Below are 19,978 nucleotides of genomic sequence, written 5' to 3'. Positions count from 1 at the left end.
ATAGTGATGTAAATGAAAAAGTTACATATTTAATTGAACACTTACAAATTGGCTGGGAAGAGATTCGAATCAGTAAACAATCAATCGGCAACTCTGCACTGTAAGACGGTCACTTAAGGGTGAGAGTGACCATGGCAGTTGATCTGGCGCCTGTATCATAAGTATAGTTCCATGTATGAACGCTTAAACAACTTGATGACGGTCACTTTACAAGCAGGGCATATCAATAGAAGATACATTTAAAATGTCTAGGTTATGGCATTTAGCAGCGTTTGAGGTAGCTTTTATCATGCCTTTTTTTTAGGACAGCCTTATAATTCTAATGAATGGTTGGTATTCCTTTGACCGAGCCAAAGGGACGCACCGCAGGGACTCCGGGCATTGTGTGCCAAGTCCAGGTTCCGAGTCATCTGGTATTCCTGAGTTCCAAGTCCCAAAATGGTTTCATCGCAAATGGATTGTCCACGGCATACCTAAATATGGTGGTTTTAACTGACGCGTACATTCGGATCTACATGTTGAGCTTTTGGCCTGCTATGGACTGATTTCAAGCACCATATCTCTGTTTGGGCGGTGTGACGAGGCAAAATATCGTAAAGCAAGCATTTAAACAAGATAAAGCTTTTCACTTATTGCATGCAGCCAGTCGGACGGAACCTTTAATGTGAAACTTCAACGATCGTGTTCCCCAAGATCCCAAAATCCGAATGCCTTGAATCATAACTTTATCGCATCTTTAGCAGCAAGGAAGTGCGGTTTTCCTGGACGCACGATCGAGGGACTCGGCACTCAGGAATAATATGAGATGACTCGGAACCTGGATTTGGATGTAATGCCCGGAGTTCAGGATTTTGATTCTCCGGGGTGATTATTATAACATCAGTTGGACGCCTGAATGTAGTTACCAGTGACTGTCTGCATGCATGTTGTTGTGTGGTGAGTCGGGGCAGGCAAATGAAGACCTTACTCGCACAGAATATTCAATCGTAGACATCTTGCCAGCGACAAATTAAAAATACACATGATGATATCACATGGATAAGGATCAGTTGGTTCAAAGTTATTGGTTATTTTAAAATCTAAATCGTACTTTTTTTCATCAAATTTACTAGTAATTGGCCAAGAGAACACTAACGGATTTATTAATGTATCAAAATCACCATTGGTACTCTAGACGTGCAAGAAGGATATACTTTTTGACGTAAAAAGATTAAACGAAAAAAAAGATGTGGAGTTGGACACACAGTACAGTACTGATATCTTGCATGAGCTACTAGAAAATACAGTGTAAGCCTGGACTGATGGAAGGCTTCTTGCCTCTGAGACCTTAAATGTTGAATACTCTAAGCATTAAACCGACTTATGACATACCATTTGTGTGGTATGTTGATCACAATTCATTTGTGAACTATTTACAGAACAATTTGTCAAATGTAGCCAAATTGTGTTAGAAATATGCATTTTGGAATTCGTTTAACAATTACGCCACATTTTATTTTTTACGAAAATTTTCATGAAACTGCTTCCCCCTAGCCCAATATTTTGTGCAGTAAAAAGTGACCCGCTGAATATCGAAACGAGCTCTAGACACTCTTATGAAATTTAGGGAGAACTTACCTTGTTGCTGACAGGACACAGAATGTGCAGACGCAAGATGGAGAGATCACTTATAGATGTTCTTTTACGAGACGTCACGTGAAGAACCTCGAAGGGAGTTGGTCGCAAGAAGTCAATGGATTCGACGTCATAGAACCTCCGATTCATCTACCAATGACTGTGGAATAGGTGTCCATCTCGCTAATTCACTCACCGGCTGTAAAATGACGACATGGGACCGGCCCGTGTGCATTTTGCACCCTTCCCACCATGCTTGCGCTCTCTTCAAACTGTGAAAGCAACGTCTGCTGTTTTGCCCCCAGTCTTCCATTATTCGCTCTTTTCTTTGACTCGCTAAGACGAAATGGAGAAGGGTGGCGCAGGTTCAAAGAGTGCCTACCACAGTCGTGAGTTCGACCCGAAATCTGGTTCACTGCGACTGGTTTTGCTGTGACGGGTCACAATTCAGTCTGATTTTGAATTTTTCCTTTTTTTGTGAAACTTGCTTATACTTATCTAGAATAGGAGGTGACAGGGCAGCCGACTGCTGCAGTCCGATTCACATGTCGCCCATGTTGTACCACACTCTAAAGCGTCTGTCGACGAGACTAAAACCTGACAAAACAACTGACTAGATTCTACAAGACTGAGCATAGTCTACAGGACTGATAAGGTATTGAACGTCACATAAGGCAACCTGCATTATGTTTGATGTGCAGGGTTTGATTGAGTGTGAAGCAATGAGTGTTTGTAAATGTTTGCTTGTAGACAATGTTTGCTTGTAGATCCAAGATCTCAGTGACATGAAACTATTGTTTTTAAATTTGTTCAAAGTTTACTCTGTCGTCATCACATACTATTTCCCACGAATTGATTGAATACCATTTTTAAAGTGTCCAGTAACTGTGAATCACAAACGAAAATTACATGTAAGTCAAATCAAAAACCCGTATGATATGTGATGTAGCCTTGCTAGAACATACCAAAATAATTTTATTGAAAACGACTCACTTAAAACAGAGATATCACACGTCTTAGCTTTCCACTTTTGGCCTCCTGGTGGCCAAGTCAAAAATCAGATCCGACCGAAATTCAGTGTCAGAGGTCACCTGACCTGGGGGCCCGGTGTACAAAGTTTCAAGTTCATAGTCCTATCGTTTAAGAACCGTGCCACTGTTTTTGAAACAGGATACAGACGACGATGACGACGACGACGACGGTATGACTCCCCTACGTTGAGCCAAAAAGTTAACTACGTTGAATGGCTGCTCAAATAAGGCAGTTTTCCATATCCACTGATATTGCATTTTTGGACTTGCATTCTTGACATCAGTACCGTACCAGTAATATAGGGCCTAGCAAATTGAAATTTTATTAGCTTACTTGAGATATCCGATGCTAGATCAGGGCTGAATTTCAAAGCTATTGATGCAAAACTGACTGCTTAATCAGACTTTTAAATGGGGCGTATTTTAGATCACCCGATATGTTTCAGGGATTTGATAAGTTGCAGGCCTAGCCGGAATTGTTGACTATAATTAGTAAATACGTAGTGCAAAGCACTAAAGCTCTTTATGAAAGGAATGATCGACACATCCTCTATGATTATAGGATCCCAAAAACGTCCAGTGCCCGGTGAAGCTGCAGTACTTGTGGATGATGAGAAAACTGACTGGCTTCGAGAAGAAGGGAATTTCCCTCTCGCGTGAGCTGTAGGAATGATGACATCACTACATACTCGCCTGTCCGGGAACGTAGTGTCCTCACAACCGGGCTCATCTGAGGTACAAATGGTTATTTATCATCCAAACAAACGTCCAGAATCTGGATAGTACCACGTTAGGCCTAATATAACAGAGAAAAAAAACCTAGGCCATGCCGGGGATTGAACCGTGACCTCTCTGGGGTGTCAAGGCCATCACTCTACCAACTAAGCTAGGGAATTTCCCACTCGCTTGGCCTACTAGTAGGAATAATCCCACCGCTACATACTTTCCCTGACAGGGGGTTAATGCAGTGGTGACATCACCAAGCGGACATTCACCCTGATGGAGAATAAGTGGACTTATTGTAGAACAATTCAAGGACTCAGGACCAGGTGTAGATCAATGAAGGTGATTGGACAGTAAACAATAAGCAACTGAAAAGCCATATCGAGTCGTGAGAATGACCGGCATGAACATTGACGTAAGTGACATAGGTAAATACGAATAATAACGTGACCGGAGCTGTCAACGTTATATTTACCTCTCACTGCAGGCTTTCCCACCTCACCCTAGAAAGTCAATAGGCCAGGAAGTATCAATGAGAGCTTGCGAAAGCACTGCACGTTTAATTGAATCCTTTTTCAATCTTCGCAATCGTGATCATATATTTCTGCATGATATACACGTCGCCACGAAGAAACGTGGACATTTTGTGATAGTACCACTGCCAACCAACATGCATTGTTATGTCATGTCATCCTTGCTTTATTGGACGTCAAACACGTGATCTTGAACAGAAAAACGCTGACGTCAGGTCAGTTTAAAAATACTGCGCTCTTTGACGTCACATACCAAATGATCATGCAGCGTGCAATTTACGGTTTGATCCTTGGTTGTCAATAGCAGTGGTTGATTATAATCCAAAATGGTTGTAACGTAGTCTGATGTTCGTAGCTTGGGGGGGGAGCTTGTGACTTAAACGTTGATTTGACCTTTTTCAGCAAAGAGTTCCCGAAAGTCCGCAAGCGTTTTAGTTGCAATAAACATAGCGACTGCGACGAGTCAAATGGTGGACCCGGAGGAGATTGTGTTTTTTGGACCTGTGCACCGGGAAAGTAGTTGTGTTCTCCAATCCATCTGCGTACAGGGTTCCATATATTACAAAACTATTATTGATATCATTTGTCTGTACGAATGAAGACATCTTTGGAGCAATAAAGTGTTCTGTGTGTTAGTCCATGGTCATGTACTCTTCTTCTTTTTATCATGGTTAACAATATACAGCCTCGTCCCAGGTCATTATATGCGCCTGCGCCAATTCCTGATAAACGGTTGGATTGTTGCCTCGTCATGAGATCTCGCAAGGAGGCTCATGTTTTACCAGGCTGCGAAAACTTTCTTCAGTCCAATAGAACCGAAGTTCGACTGTTCAGTCCACATTTTATGTTCTCGTTCTAATATTGTTGTCTTGACGTGGAGTGGCAAGGGATACTGGAGACGCAGTAACTGGTTTTATCCAAAAGAAGATTCTCAGGTCATTATTTCTTGTTTCCTACTTCTCGAGACCAAACTCGGTATAATTTTCTGTGTTTCTGTAAGAGAGACTTTCCCCTATGATATATCAGACATCGAATGGTTGTCGTGAATAGGGGAACAAAACGGTTAACACTGAAATATGGGAAACACTGAGATGTTTCATGCCTGAGCTCCACTTGGCTTAGGTCTGACTAGAACAGTCGGCATATCCCAATACAGAAGAATTGCATTCGTTCCCGAACGAGAGTTGTCTTATAATAATATCGTCATTTTCGCCTGTATAAGTATGTAAGCTGAGGTGGTTCGGCCATATGCCACGAGAGCCAAGGGAACACTAGCACATACCATCTTGCAGGGCTCAGTAGAAGTAGCCGCCATCGCGGCCTTCCAAAGAGCGGGTGGATGACGTGACGCACTGGAATGGAAGACCCCTCGCCGAGGACAGAACTGTGTGATGTCGCATCTTTAACAGCTTATTGTCGCCCCAATGGCCGCATGGCTGCGGGACATGATGATGATGATGATGAAGTATGTATTCAGTTTATTTACTATTGAGTATTTTGAAGTATTTCCTACTCGGTCCTTCGCTGGGAGCTATTGGAGTCGCCTGGTTATCGAGGTGACATGATCAAAAGAAGGGACAAGACAGACTATACCCTTGCAACAGCACTAAAAAAATAGTCACACGGAATGAGGAACCTTCAGAACTAAAAATCCAGATGGCCGCACCGATACGTTTTAAACCTGAACTGAAAGATCAAGTTTACATGTAATATTCATTGCATGATTCGGTAAGTATATTGATGGAATAACATAACATCATTCACAGAGTCCCATTCAATTTGGTTCATTTTAAGTTTTGCAAGCTGCACCATGGAACGTTTTATTCACTCGTTTATTTTGGCTTGTTTAAAACTTTAAGGTACCAAAATAATTGGGCCCGAGAGAATAAATGTGTTTTTTTCATTTCATGTATATATCAACCTAAAGCTTTGCAATCATATTACATCGAAACGTAATCTTACGAAAGCCCAGAAGGCTCATTCCAAATTCCAAATTCCAAATGCCAAATTCCAAATTCCAAATGCGAAATTCCAAATTCTAAATTTCAAATTCAGTCTTACTCTCATCAGATAGCCAATGTGCATCCCCTCAATGTAAAAAACAAATCTTAATTTAGATGAAATGTAATTTTACACATCTTATCAGTGCTAATTACCTATCTATATGATGCCTGGGCTGGATAAACACTCATTCCAAATTCGAAATGCGAAATTCCAAATTCCAAATTCGACATAATCACGTGATCTCAGCCTGGTACCCTGGTTACCGACTGAGGCGCTGCGGTATGGACGGACGGAGGCCAGGTTACACCCAATCTAGCGTGTCTCTGCCCCCCTAAAATCCGGTAATTTCTAACCGTCCTTATAGCTTATATCAAAATCGTATTATATGGAGATGAGTGCATGGGTATTGCTTGTTAATAATTTTCTTATTTAAGTGTACTTATATTTACCAAAGTATTTTTCATAGAATAATTTTAGAGATAATGTTTTTTACGTATCATTATGACCAACTCTACATTATCAAAGGACGGCGCTAAACAAACGTCAGCTGTTCATCCATTTTGTCATCAGTTCATTTTGATTGGGCTTTGTGGAAAACAATCATTTGATCATTCATGAAGAACTGCGTTATAAAAGCGAAAAAAGCATCTATGATCAGTCTTCCCAGTGGTGTGACGTCATTATCTATTTATAGACGGTCGGTGTAACCGCGCCTCCGTCAGTTCATACCACACCGCCTCAGACCGTGGCCGGCGGTACCAGGCTAATGCACCTGGTTATGTCGAATTTGGAATTTGGAATTTGGGATTTGGAATTTGGAATTTGGAATTTCGCATTTGGAATTTGGAATGAGCCTTCAGGGCTTTCGTAGAAAAGGCCAACATTTTTAAACGTCCCTTAAAATAGGAACCCATCGCATAAATTCCTCAAAATAAATCCGAAATCGCGTCAGGCCATATTAGAGAACACATTCTTCGTCAAAAAATGAAACTTTGTTCAAAATGCGGTTTCTTATAATCTGCGTGCGCGTGATTCATTTTGTAGAAAATGGGAGCAGCCCGTTTCCCGGATTGCAACTGTGCCGAAATCTTCAGATGTATTCACATCAGCCTTCTCAAATAAGGTAGGATCCCTATCTACCTCAATTCAGAACGACTGTTGACGTCATCTATCTATTGGCGAGAACATTGAAAAAGTCGGCGGCTGTGCTGATACGACAGAACATAATAATAGGCGGCGTGGAGGTCACCCCAAAACTTCGGGACTAGTCGTCCGGAAATTTCGACCCGTTCTTATTTTATTGGAACACCCAAAATTATGACATTTTCCCCGAGAAAAACGTGTCAATATTTCAGTGTTTCCATACAACAGCCAGCTAGAAAGACCATAACTTTTCAATAGCGAGAAGATGTCAACCTGTTTTTCAAATGAGAGGAAACACTCGAAAACACACGTTGCACCGCCCTGAGAGATTTGTACGAACCGGATCCCTGGGTGTGACTTTATGGTTCAGGGTTCCTCCACGAAACACTTCACAACTCTCCATTTAATACTGAGTGATCATAAGCTTCGGTGAATTACTCCGACTCGTTTTCAATACCAATTGTTGCCACTGGACAAAATATTGAAGAACTTGCGGCTTTCCTGGAGAATGGGGAAGCTCCTTTCAAGATCAACCGTTTATGCTGAATCATCTGAGCGCAGTAGTTTGACGACTGTACTCGTTCACGTCCTTTACCAAATGCTTGTAATGGCAAAACCCTTCCACATGAACCACACGATATTGAAGGGTTTGGGAAGTTAATGATCATCTGGTCACTTCGATGGTTTTAACAATCGAACATTAAGATATTTTAAGCCATTCCCTAGTGTCAGTTTGGGACAGGCTCTAGTGTTATCCAAATAGGATTTAAAACCAGCAACAACTGACTCCATCAGGTAAGCCTACTGCAATTCAGGGTGTATATCGAGAGGCGGAATGGAATGTATACCTCGTAAAATTGAATTACCAGATGTCCTTCCGAGCCAGCGTATTTCATTGCGTTTTCAATATAGAACTATGGTTGGCAAACCTCTTACCGACCTTGCTCAGCCGTGCTCAGCCGTGCTCAGCCGGCACCAGTCATGGCGTTTTTACACACTTAATGTGTAAATGGCAGAGTGCTAAACTCGTCAGAATAAATCATGTAGGGGAACGCATGGTATCATTGTCAATCCATGACAGCAACACAGGATTACAACCAGTATACAGTACATACGTACGGTGGCTGGGAAAGGATATCACATTTTTTTCCACTATAAGTGGGACCTTAGTTTGATCAATGAGACCCTTGGAGTTCTTTATCGATGTTCTCAGTGCAATTGACAGATGAAAAAGAGGTCGAAATATAATACACCCAGGCGTTAGATCCGGCGAAACCTACCGATATGGGTAGATCATTTTATGCCAGTCTCTAGGATACAAAAGTATAAACAAATAATAAGACACATGATGTTTTGCCTCCAAGTGCATATATTTACCACATGAACTTCATCGTCTACTTCTTCCTACAAGAATTTTGAAATATTTTCTAGAAGCACATTACGGCAGTCTGCGTCATTTCTACAATGGCTACATCAATGCTACTTGCCCTCCCCAGTCTGCAAGGTAGAAAGAAAACGCATTCAAGAAGAATATATTGTATCTTGGTTGCAAACATCTGAAAGTACATGAACTTGGTATGCAATGGATGCACGTGACGTTAATCAAAATGTGTTTCAATCTCTAGAAATTCACACACATCAGTGGTGATGAAGTACCATGCGCAGCATCACTGAACACACGAACACCAAAACAAACGGCGTGGCTATTAAATTAATATCAAATGTACATCGGTAATTGATGATGCAGTGTATATATCAGAGATCGGTTGGTGGGCATGGATGATTCTATCCAAGTTGGCCAATTGATTATCCGGGTCGAATATGCTTTGTTTGAAAATGCTTACTATTGTTTTCATTATTTTCTCAACGTTCCTATCAATATTGTTCAGGGTGGGAGTGTTAAAGAATCTTCTGGAAAGGGGAAAAAGCATTCAAATGTTTAAAAACGATAATGCAATGTCCACATAGATAGAGACAGTTTATTTAAATGATAATGTAGTCGCTACTCTAGACTCATCGATATAAGACCGTTTCTGGATAGGTAGACCAAGCACCCGTTAATATTGTGCGCATTGTCAGTGATTGTCGATGGATGCAATTCAACATTGTTCAATCGGGATGGACACTGGGTGGGCGACACCAATATTGTCTAGTGTTCATGTCACTCGCCTTTGCATCAATCTCATGGAAAGAGTTTAGAGTGCCAGTCCCATAACGATTTCACTTAATCAATGCTATTTTTTATTGAAGATTCACTGCCAATAGACCAAGGCTAATAGACAGGGACGTAGATTCACCACACTATCATCACTGACAGTGGTTAGGTCACTAATGATCAGTTAATTCCCAAAGCCAACCCCTGTCAATCACTCAATACCACAACCTGAAGATCAACAAGTTTTTCAGTATGGAGGGACCTTGGCATGTTCAATGCATACATATATCATACTGGGGGCGGTCATACCTCAAATTAATGAACCGGTCTCACATTGTTGAGAATCCAGAGTATATTAGTAGGCACATGCGGCAGAGCCTTTTACACACGGGTGCTGATTGTCGGGGATAACCCCCTGTATTGTAGCGAATCGTTGCTCATCAAGAAGCATCTAGTGGTGTTGAATGCATAAAAGAAAGACTTGATGTCGGTTGACGATATTTTTTTCATATGATTGCCCGCTCGTGATATCAAATTGGAGATAAACGCCAATGACACATTTAAGTTTTCATCGACAATTGGATGCTTTTCCGAAGGTACAAGCATTCAATAGAACTTGCATATATTATCATGCACGGATCTCCACGACGGGTCCCGTCTTTCACCTTAAACTTCCGGGTATTACTCTGTTTCCTCAGGTAGTTGATAAAACTTGGAATCAGTGAAACCATGTAACCTGTGCTAAACCATGGAATAGTCAGTACTAAACCGTGGAATCACTGTGCAAGAACCGCGTGAAATCGGGTGCGTTCCTTCCACAATTTATAAGCCCCCCTTTAGGAGGGGCTCTTAAGATACACGTGTGTGCGGGAGTATATAATGAATGATGAGAAATAAAGAGAGTAACTATTGTATATCCTACAAACAATTTTTTTGGTTTTTTTCTGAATTAACTCCGTTGAGTTTACGATTTCTCCGCGATCTTCCGGTGGTGGTTGCTATCCCATTGGTTGAAATTAATTTAAATTAAATTTAAATTAATTTAAATCTTCATGGGAATTCGCTACATATGCCTAAGAAATTGGCCAATTATATTAATATTTTTATTAGAGAAATATCCGTCCTAAATAATGACAGAAAAGGGTGGTTTATTTCAATTTTGTGTCGACATTGTCGAGGTCACGTGACATAAACAAAACAATCGCACACACCCGTCCAAAAAAGGCACTTTAAGAAAAACAAATACGTTTTTCCAGCTTAAAACCACACTGACGACTAAGTTATTTTGGTCTACTGCCCAAATCTGAAGTATAAAAATGAATCACAAACTAGAACTAGCTCTATTTAGCTATAGTTGCGTGAAAAATTCGGGTGAGCGACATTCTGCACCCTAGCGGCCAATAAATAAACTACTTTCAGCCGTCTGCTCCGGTCTCGTTAGGGAGTTTTTCCCAAATGTACGCGATGATGACGTAACATCTATTTTAAAATGCGTTTCCAAAGTGAATTCATGAGGACAACCCATTTGTGTCGTATATCACTGGAAACGCCCGATTCCCGTGAATAAGGATAATCACAATGTATTACATTACCAAAACAAAAATGTGTCGGAAGGAACTATGGATGGTCCCAACATGGGGGGTTTGGGGGGGGGGGGGGGGGGGGGGGGTTTCCCCTCCATTGTACTGGGTAAAAACGTTACGCTATCGTAGGGGGGTTCGGGGGTGCTCCCCCGACCTAAAGGGGGGCTCACCAAGTCCTTGACTTTACATATTACCCTTCCAACTGCCAATCTCGTCCCAGCTGACTTTATTGATAGCAATTTGCCAGTAGTTCCAGAAACCACCTTTTTGTGGAGGATGACGTCATCATGGAATGCATTTGAAATGCGTTGTTGTCGTTAAAAAAAACTTATATTCAATTGCAATTGCAAATATCTAATGATTTCTTTCAATGAAAGCAAAAGAAAGGTTTTGTGATTGTTTTGTATTCCATATACTAAAATAATACGTTTTTATTAGAAGAATCATTTTGTATATATGATGCTCTGATTAAGCTTGGTAGATAGGACAAACATGCACTCGGGAATCACTAAAAAATGTGTCCGCTTAGAACTGGTGACATCACGAAAATATCTCTACATCCCGATGTGTACATGAAAATGTACGAAATCGCTCACCGTGAATTCGTTCTCATTTTTCATCTCCAAACCCGGCTAAAACCTTCGGTAATAAATCCTCTTATACGTTTCTTGTCATGCTTAAGATTATGTACGGATAAGTGCCAGCCGGTACTGCATGATGTACTCAATCCTGTATGATCACACCGCTCCGTAGTTCAATTAGGCCCCGTGTGGTGGCGTAGTAAGCGGAGCGCTGATTGGTGCATATTATGGGTGCGTGGTGGGCGTGTCGTGACGTGCATGCCCATATTTGGGAGATCAGTAATGTACACTGGAGGCGAGGTATGACTGGACGCAAGGGCCCAAAGCGCCGCGTAGCGGCAAAAAAGCGAAGCTGGCGAAACATTTATAACGGGTCACCGTCACTTATTATTGGACTTATAGCGCATTTACGGGGTTGCAACTATTTTGCTTTATAGTGTAACCAGGAAAGAAAAGCATGCGACCTAACGCCGATCTGTTTGTATCAAGTGATAATTGGAAGGTATATAATAGGAAATATCAATAAAATAATCATTCCATGTCGTCTTTTGAGGGCATTTTTGATTGTAAAAAATATATGTGTACGTCACCGGAGTCTCTGCAATGATAATTTTATCACAGCAGTCTCGCGCAAGTAGAACTTCTTCACCTATTAGTTCTTCGCTTATTAGTCTCAATGTCTGGCGCAAAGCCAGACGTTTTCCATTACGATTTCACTAAGATGTTTGACAAGAAGGAGCAGTGCGCGAGATATGCTAATGAGCAGACTTCCCTCGCTTGAGTTTCGGAAGAATGTTCCATATCGCGCTAAGCTGACCACTGCTGACCATGACAGGCGTGCATTGGACTGGTACAGGTTGGAACTGAACATTGAATATGCTGGTGGTGTTACAGAGACCTGCTCTGTAATATTATAATATTGGGTGTGTAGTTCCGACGTTCTTATGTCAAGTCAACAACATTAGGCCTCCCAGTAGTCCTCGTATATACAAAGTGTACACGTGCATGCATACATTCTCAAGGCGTAATGTATAAGTACAGCATAGGCCTAGCCAGATAATGTCATTAATTATTACGCTTTGACCATTTGTTTGTGAGCAGTTGCTAGGCGATCTAATATTATATGTACGTGTATTTTAACATGTTTCAGACAGTTCTGGAATAGCTGTCCAATTAAGTGGAAGGTACGGATTTCCGGCTCGATACTAGATAGTCCGACTCATCATCAATCCAAGTTCTTGTTTTCAATAAACTAGAGGCTGTTCACTCCTGCTGCATTGTTAGTTCGTCCCAGATCTTCCATCGGTCTGGGAAAGGACAAGAACTCGTCTTAGTTTGAAGGTGGAGCAGTGCAGCTCACTTCAACAGTGGTGACGCTTTCTGATGAGAAGTTGGTCGTGACTGATGCAGTATCCTTGGACTTGTCCACAGCATCGTTCAATCATTGCTCTCTGAGCTGCCTTGATTCTGTACTTACCCAAATACTGACACCAAATGCCTGTTGACTGTGCTTTAAGAGAGACTGGCGCCATGCCTAGTCTCTCGTAAAGCACAGTCAACAGACACCAACCCACTCAGACTCAGAAACCACAAACGCCCAACCCTTCCTGCTACCTTAATACTTCTGGGTTGTTCTAAAATATAGATTGTTGAATCGGAAATGCGACTGATTTCTAAACTACCGTCAAATTCTGATCTGATCATGTAAAAATAAGCTCCAAATATTGATTCGTAACCACCTTAGGTTCCAATGGCATTATTTCATGTTTTTATGCAATTTTAGGACTGATTCCATGGTTTAGCACAGGTTACATGGTTTCACTGATTCCAAGTTTTATCAACTACCGTTTCCTCACGTATACCGTCTTTGGGCACCATATTTAAGAGCCCCGAAGTGATGAATACCTCGCCTACCTAATACAAAGGTTAGGCCTAGTGGATTGGGCTGATTAACTCAGATCGTGGCACAGACCAGAGACAACCTCTACTTGCAGTCAACTACCATTGGTTGATGGGATTTTAAATGAATTGAATGGATTGTATTAACAGACAATCGTGTTTGGTCTTTATTCATGGTGTAACCGAGGCGGAGCAAATGGACAATGCCCATTCATCACGTGGGCAAAGAAAAACTGCTCCGCATGTGGTGAGCCCTATTACATACCCCACCCAATGTATGGACACTGTTATTTTGTCTTAGCGGTATAGGAAGACGGTATACGTGAGGAAACATGTATGTGAACTTACCCGACATTTTAGACAACAAATTCATGGATGTGACCCTTAGAAAGATTTACCAAAGATCTCGTGTGTTTTCCAGGTTGTTTTAATACTGAGAACACTATGCCAGATAATGATTGCATAATTGACTAAGATGGTATAATAGTGTACTCACGACCACTCTCGTTTTACGAGGGATTCGGCATCATCAGCGGCCGGGAATGCTTCTGAAACAGAACAAAATGCATTAGTCTCACCCGATAAGGAATTTAGTAAAAAACACTCATGAGCGTTTGAGCGTTTAGGAAAAATACTGGTATGTGATTGTTAAAATGTTTGGAGCAATCATCTTTGTCAATTTTCGAGAAAATTACGAAAATTTGATTCATCTCTCATTATGCTATTGAATGGGCTCGACGCAAGGGCCCAAAGCGCCGCGTAGCGGCAAAAAAGCGAAGCTGGCGAAACATTTATAACGGGTCACCGTCACTTATTATTGGACTTATAGCGCATTTACGGGGTTGCAACTATTTTGCTTTATAGTGTCACCAGGAAAGAAAAGCATGCGACCTAACGCCGATCTATTTGTATAAAGTGATTATTGGAAGGTATATAGTAGGAAATATCAATAAAATAATCATTCCATGTTCTCTTTTGAGGGCATTTTTGATTGTATAAAATATATGTGTACGTCACCGGAGTCTCTTTACCTATTAGTTCTTCACTTATTAGTCTCAATGTCTGGCGCAATGCCAGACGTTTTCCATTACGATTTCACTACGATGTTTGACAAGAAGGAACAGTGCGCGAGATATGCTAATGAGCAGACTTCCCTCGCTTGAGTTTCGGAAGAATGTTCCATATCGCGCTAAGCTGACCACTGCTGACCATGACAGGCGTGCATTGGACTGGTACAGGTTGGAACTGAACATTGAATATGCTGGTGGTGACGCTTTCTGATGAGAAGTTGGTCGTGACTGATGCAGTATCCTTGGACTTGTCCACAGCATCGTTCAATCATTGCTCTCTGAGCTGCCTTGATTCTGTACTTACCCAAATACTGAGACCAAATGCCTGTTGACTGTGCTAAGAGAGACTGGCGCCATGCCTGTTGACTGTGCTTTAAGAGGGACTGGCGCCATGCCTGGTCTCTCTTAAAGCACAGTCAACAGACACCAACCCCCTCAGACTCAGAAACCACAAACGCCCAACCCTTCCTGCTACCTTAATACTTCTGGGTTTCGAAATAGTTGATAAATAACGATAGTTCACAAAATAGGACTGTATATTCTTCAAGATAAAATCATATATATTGCAACTGCACAAAAAAACATTCTACACTATGGCACAGCTGGAACAAGACTAACAATTTCTAAACACAACAACTAACATATACACAAACGGGTTACACCCAAATCCAACAAAAGAAATCAGTTTCATTCCTATACACATTATGAATTAAGGTAACAATTCACTGGTCATTCACTATAAGCTTAACTACTTTTCTGACTAGAGTCAGTCAATTCACAATTTAGGCGCGAACAGCTATTGGACCAAGTTTTTTTACGAAGCAAAGCTGTATGAAGTTGTATATATTGATGACATTACAAGTTTATACTTTGAATTATAAGTTTTTGTTCAGTAGCTTTTATAAAAAACTGAAAACAAATGAAGTTACTAGGTTTACCTCAACATTATTTATGTAGACTTTGTTCAGTAGTTTTTGCAAAGTTGCACAAAAAGACAGAAGCCGATCGCTATTAATAGTAGCCCCGCATAATGCATTACTTTACATTAGTTTTCAAACGTGAAAGGTACTCGGTTTTTGTTAAACTCTTTCGAGCTGGCCTCGATCCATGAATCAATGTTTTTAATATATACATGTCTGCATTCTACGGCGGCTGGGAAAAGACATGTTGATTTTTTTTTCAATGACGAGGGTTTTTTTATCAGACGCCTGACTTAGTAACTCAGGCGCCTGAGATAAAACAAAACTTCGTCATTTCGTAAGTCAGGCGACTGAGCAACTAAGTCAGGTGACTGAGTTATAAGTCAGGCGCCTGAGATAAAAAAAACCTTCGTCACTGAAAAAAAATCACCATGTCCTTTCCAAGCCACCGTAGCATTCGTGCAGGAATTCTTCTTTACACGGTTATCAGCGGTAATACTACGTCGGATATGCTGATTTTCACTTCTGCTGGCAGATAAATCTTTCTCTGCGGATTTTTCTCTAGTTAAGCCAGCCAAGATGAGTTCAAGGTAGGAAGATTAACCTAAAGTTTAGGTAGATGCGCAGCCCTTTAATCGACGTGTCTGCCGATTAAATGTTAGTGTAACCTAACAACGTATTCCTTAATGCAAGTTTCAGATGAATGAAATCGTTCTTCTATTATGGTAGTTGAGAAAATTTAGTTTCAGAACAACAGTATTTGTACAGCAGGAACAGAACAATGCGAAAAGGGACGTTTTTCAAATGCGGCCATTAACTGCTATAAATTTGGCGAACACTGAGGTTTTAAAAGTAAATGTCAGAAATGTACATGTACATATATTACAGCAGTGATAAATAGAGGTATGCATTCTTAAGAACAACAGATGTCTTTATCTAATCGGGATGTTGCGTTGCTTTTGTGAGGACTTCATGAGCAAACGTTTGTAGGTTTTCGCTTGAAATCTATTGTTCCGTCCTAGGAAAGAACACTTACCGTACTCAGGATCTGTATGGTTAAAATCGTTTATGCCCGTACGTTTTATTGTACTCATCAACAGCTATACAAGACACAATTAATGTTCAAAGATATCAGTTGAAAATGTTTTTTTCACATACTCATTAAAGTGTGAAATAAAAGTGTTTGATAGATTTTACTTTTTGAAACTCGCCTAGTGTTCGATGACTTACCGGCAACCGTCATCATGGTGACCAGGGTTATGACAGCCAAAAGGAAAATAGCAGAGAACTTCATTTTTTCTAGTCTGAAAAAGAGAAACACTCGTTGCTAGACACTAAATAGTGATGTAAATGAAAAAGTTACAAATTTAATTGAACACTTACAAATTGGCTGGGAAGAGATTCGAACCAAACAATCAATCGGCAACTCTGCACTGTAAGACGGTCACTTAAGGGTGAGAGTGACCATGGCAGTTGATCTGGCGCCTGTATCATAAGTATAGTTCCATGTATGAACGCTTAAACAACTTGATGACGGTCACTTTACAAGCAGGGCATATCAATAGAAGATACATTTTTAGGTTATGGCATTTAGCAGCGTTTGAGGTAGCTTTTATCATGCCTTTTTTTTAGGACAGCCTTATAATTCTAATGAATGGTTGGTATTCCTTTGACCGAGCCAAAGGGACGCACCGCAGGGACTCCGGGCATTGTGTGCCAAGTCCAGGTTCCGAGTCATCTGGTATTCCTGAGTTCCAAGCCCAAAATGGTTTCATCGCAAATGGATTGTCCACGGCATACCTAAATATGGTGGTTTTAACTGACGCGTACATTCGGATCTACATGTTGAGCTTTTGGCCTGCTATGGACTGACTTCAAGCACAATATCTCTGTTTGGGCGGTGTGACGAAGCAAAATATCGTAAAGCAAGCATTAACAAGATAAAGCTTTTCACTTATTGCATGCAGCCAATCGGACGGAACCTTTAATGTGAAACTTCAACGATCGTGTTCCCCAAGATCCCACAATCCGAATGCCTTGAATCATAACTTTATCGCATCTTTAGCAGCAAGGAAGTGCGGTTTTCCTGGACGCACGATCGAGGGACTTGGCACTCAGGAATAATATGAGATGACTCGGAACCTGGATTTGGATGTAATGCCCGGAGTTCAGGATTTTGATTCTCCGGGGTGATTATTATAACATCAGTTGGACGCCTGAATGTAGTTACCAGTGACTGTCTGCATGTTGTTGTGTGGTGAGTCGGGGCAGGCAAATGAAGACCTTACTCGCACAGAATATTCAATCGTAGACATCTTGCCAGCGACAAATTAAAAATACACATGATGATATCACATGGATAAGGATCAGTTGGTTCAAAGTTATTGGTTATTTTAAAATCTAAATCGTACTTTTTTTCATCAAATTTACTAGTAATTGGCCAAGAGAACACTAACGGATTTATTAATGTATCAAAATCACCATTGGTACTCTAGACGTGCAAGAAGGATATACTTTTTGACGTGAAAAGATTAAACGAAAAAAAAGATGTGGAGTTGGACACACAGTACAGTACTGATATCTTGCATGAGCTATTAGAAAATACAGTGTAAGCCTGGACTGATGGAAGGCTTCTTGCCTCTGAGACCTTAAATGTTGAATACTCTAAGCATTAAACCGACTTATGACATACCATTTGTGTGGTATGTTGATCACAATTCATTTGTGAACTATTTACAGAACAATTTGTCAAATGTAGCCAAATTGTGTTAGAAATATGCATTTTGGAATTCGTTTAACAATTACGCCACATTTTATTTTTTACGAAAATTTTCATGAAACTGCTTCCCCCTAGCCCAATATTTTGTGCAGTAAAAAGTGACCCGCTGAATATCGAAACGAGCTCTAGACACTCTTATGAAATTTAGGGAGAACTTACCTTGTTGCTGGCAGGACACAGAATGTGCAGACGCAAGATGGAGAGATCACTTATAGATGTTCTTTTACGTGACGTCACGTGAAGAACCTCGAAGGGAGTTGGTCGCAAGAAGTCAATGGATTCGACGTCATAGAACCTCCGATTCATCTACCAATGACTGTGGAATAGGTGTCCATCTCGCTGATTCACTCACCGGCTGTAAAATGACGACATGGGACCGGCCCGTGTGCATTTTGCACCCTTCCCACCATGCTTGCGCTCTCTTCAAACTGTGAAAGCAACGTCTGCTGTTTTGCCCCCAGTCTTCCATTATTCGCTCTTTTCTTTGACTCGCTAAGACGAAATGAAGAAGGGTGGCGCAGGTTCAAAGAGTGCCTACCACAGTCGTGAGTTCGACCCCAAATCTGGTTCACTACTCTTTCATCTTTCTGTCCTTTAGCAAGGCACTGATAACCATGCTTCTCTCCACCAAGGAATAAATTGGTAACTTAATAGCTGGATTAGAGAAATGGCGAAATATGGATGCTTGTTCTGAAATTCAAACATGCAGCTTGGACATGTGATGCTTCTTCATGTAGCTGAACTTAAACCAGAATGTACAGGCTTAAAGCTATGATGATATTGTTTCAAAGCGCATTTTGAACGACTGAACGAGTGATCTCTTTGAAAAAGGGTGTATTGCGTTTATCACTATCCCGCGAATTTGAGATTTTCTCGTATATATACATTTAAGGATTGAAAGTCGTCACAGTAAGTTATAAAAAGTAAAATTTCTTGGCGGGGGCGGGTGGACGTTGTGATCAGTCTGGATTGCAAGGTCCTATTGGTTCAGAGCAAAATTTTACATAATAAATCATTATTTGACACACTTCGGCACACGCCCGTGGTTTATGAAAAGGTTGACGCATATGTGACCCGTCACAGCAAAACCAGGCGCATATCGCTCTGAGCTTGACAGGTTGATCGAGACGGACTATTTCTTCATTTCACTGTTGTCTGCCTTTTGTGAAATATGAGCACATCAATTTCTTCTATTATCTCCTGGTGTCATTTAGGCTCATCTAATGTGCGACATGCGACTGGTTTTGCTGTGACGGGTCACAATTCAGTCTGATTTTGAATTTTTCCTTTTTTTGTGAAACTTGCTGATACTTATCTAGAATAGGAGGTGACAGGGCAGCCGACTGCTGCAGTCCGATTCACATGTCGCCCATGTTGTACCACACTCTAAAGCGTCTGTCGACGAGACTAAAACCTGACAAAACAACTGACTAGATTCTACAAGACTGAGCATAGTCTACAGGACTGATAAGGTATTGAACGTCACATAAGGCAACCTGCATTATGTTTGATGTGCAGGGTTTGATTGAGTGTTAAGCAATGAGTGTTTGTAAATGTTTGCTTGTAGACAATGTTTGCTTGTTGATCCAAGATCTCAGTGACATGAAACTATTGTTTTTAAATTTGTTCAAAGTTTACTCTGTCGTCATCACATACTATTTCCCACGAATTGATTGAATACCATTTTTAAAGTGTCCAGTAACTGTGAATCACAAACGAAAATTAAATGTAAGTCAAATCAAAAACCCGTATGATATGTGATGTAGCCTTGCTAGAACATACCAAAATAATTTTATCGAAAACGACTCACTTAAAACAGAGATATCACACGTCTTAGCTTTCCACTTTTGGCCTCCTGGTGGCCAAGTTAAAAATCAGATCCGACCGAAATTCAGTGTCACCTGACCTGGGGGCCCGGTGTACAAAGTTTCAAGTTCATAGTC

At 40.9% G+C, this 19,978-nt stretch overlaps 1 long non-coding RNA gene across 1 annotated transcript; it reads right to left on the bottom strand.

Annotated features, from left to right (window-relative positions):
• Positions 1-8,396: 8,396 nt before the first annotated feature.
• LOC135498009 (uncharacterized) lies at positions 8,397-18,309 on the bottom strand. The gene is made up of 5 exons (XR_010448987.1): positions 18,195-18,309; positions 16,487-16,560; positions 13,763-13,814; positions 8,893-8,959; positions 8,397-8,545 (listed from the first exon to the last, which is right to left on the bottom strand). It is a non-coding gene; the product is annotated as an uncharacterized LOC135498009 (long non-coding RNA).
• Positions 18,310-19,978: the final 1,669 nt, after the last annotated feature.

The sequence above is a fragment of the Lineus longissimus genome, chromosome 13 (genome assembly GCF_910592395.1).
Source record: "Lineus longissimus chromosome 13, tnLinLong1.2, whole genome shotgun sequence".
NCBI classification, from domain to species: Eukaryota; Metazoa; Nemertea; class Pilidiophora; order Heteronemertea; family Lineidae; genus Lineus; species Lineus longissimus.
This window is presented reverse-complemented; position numbering and strand designations above follow the sequence as displayed.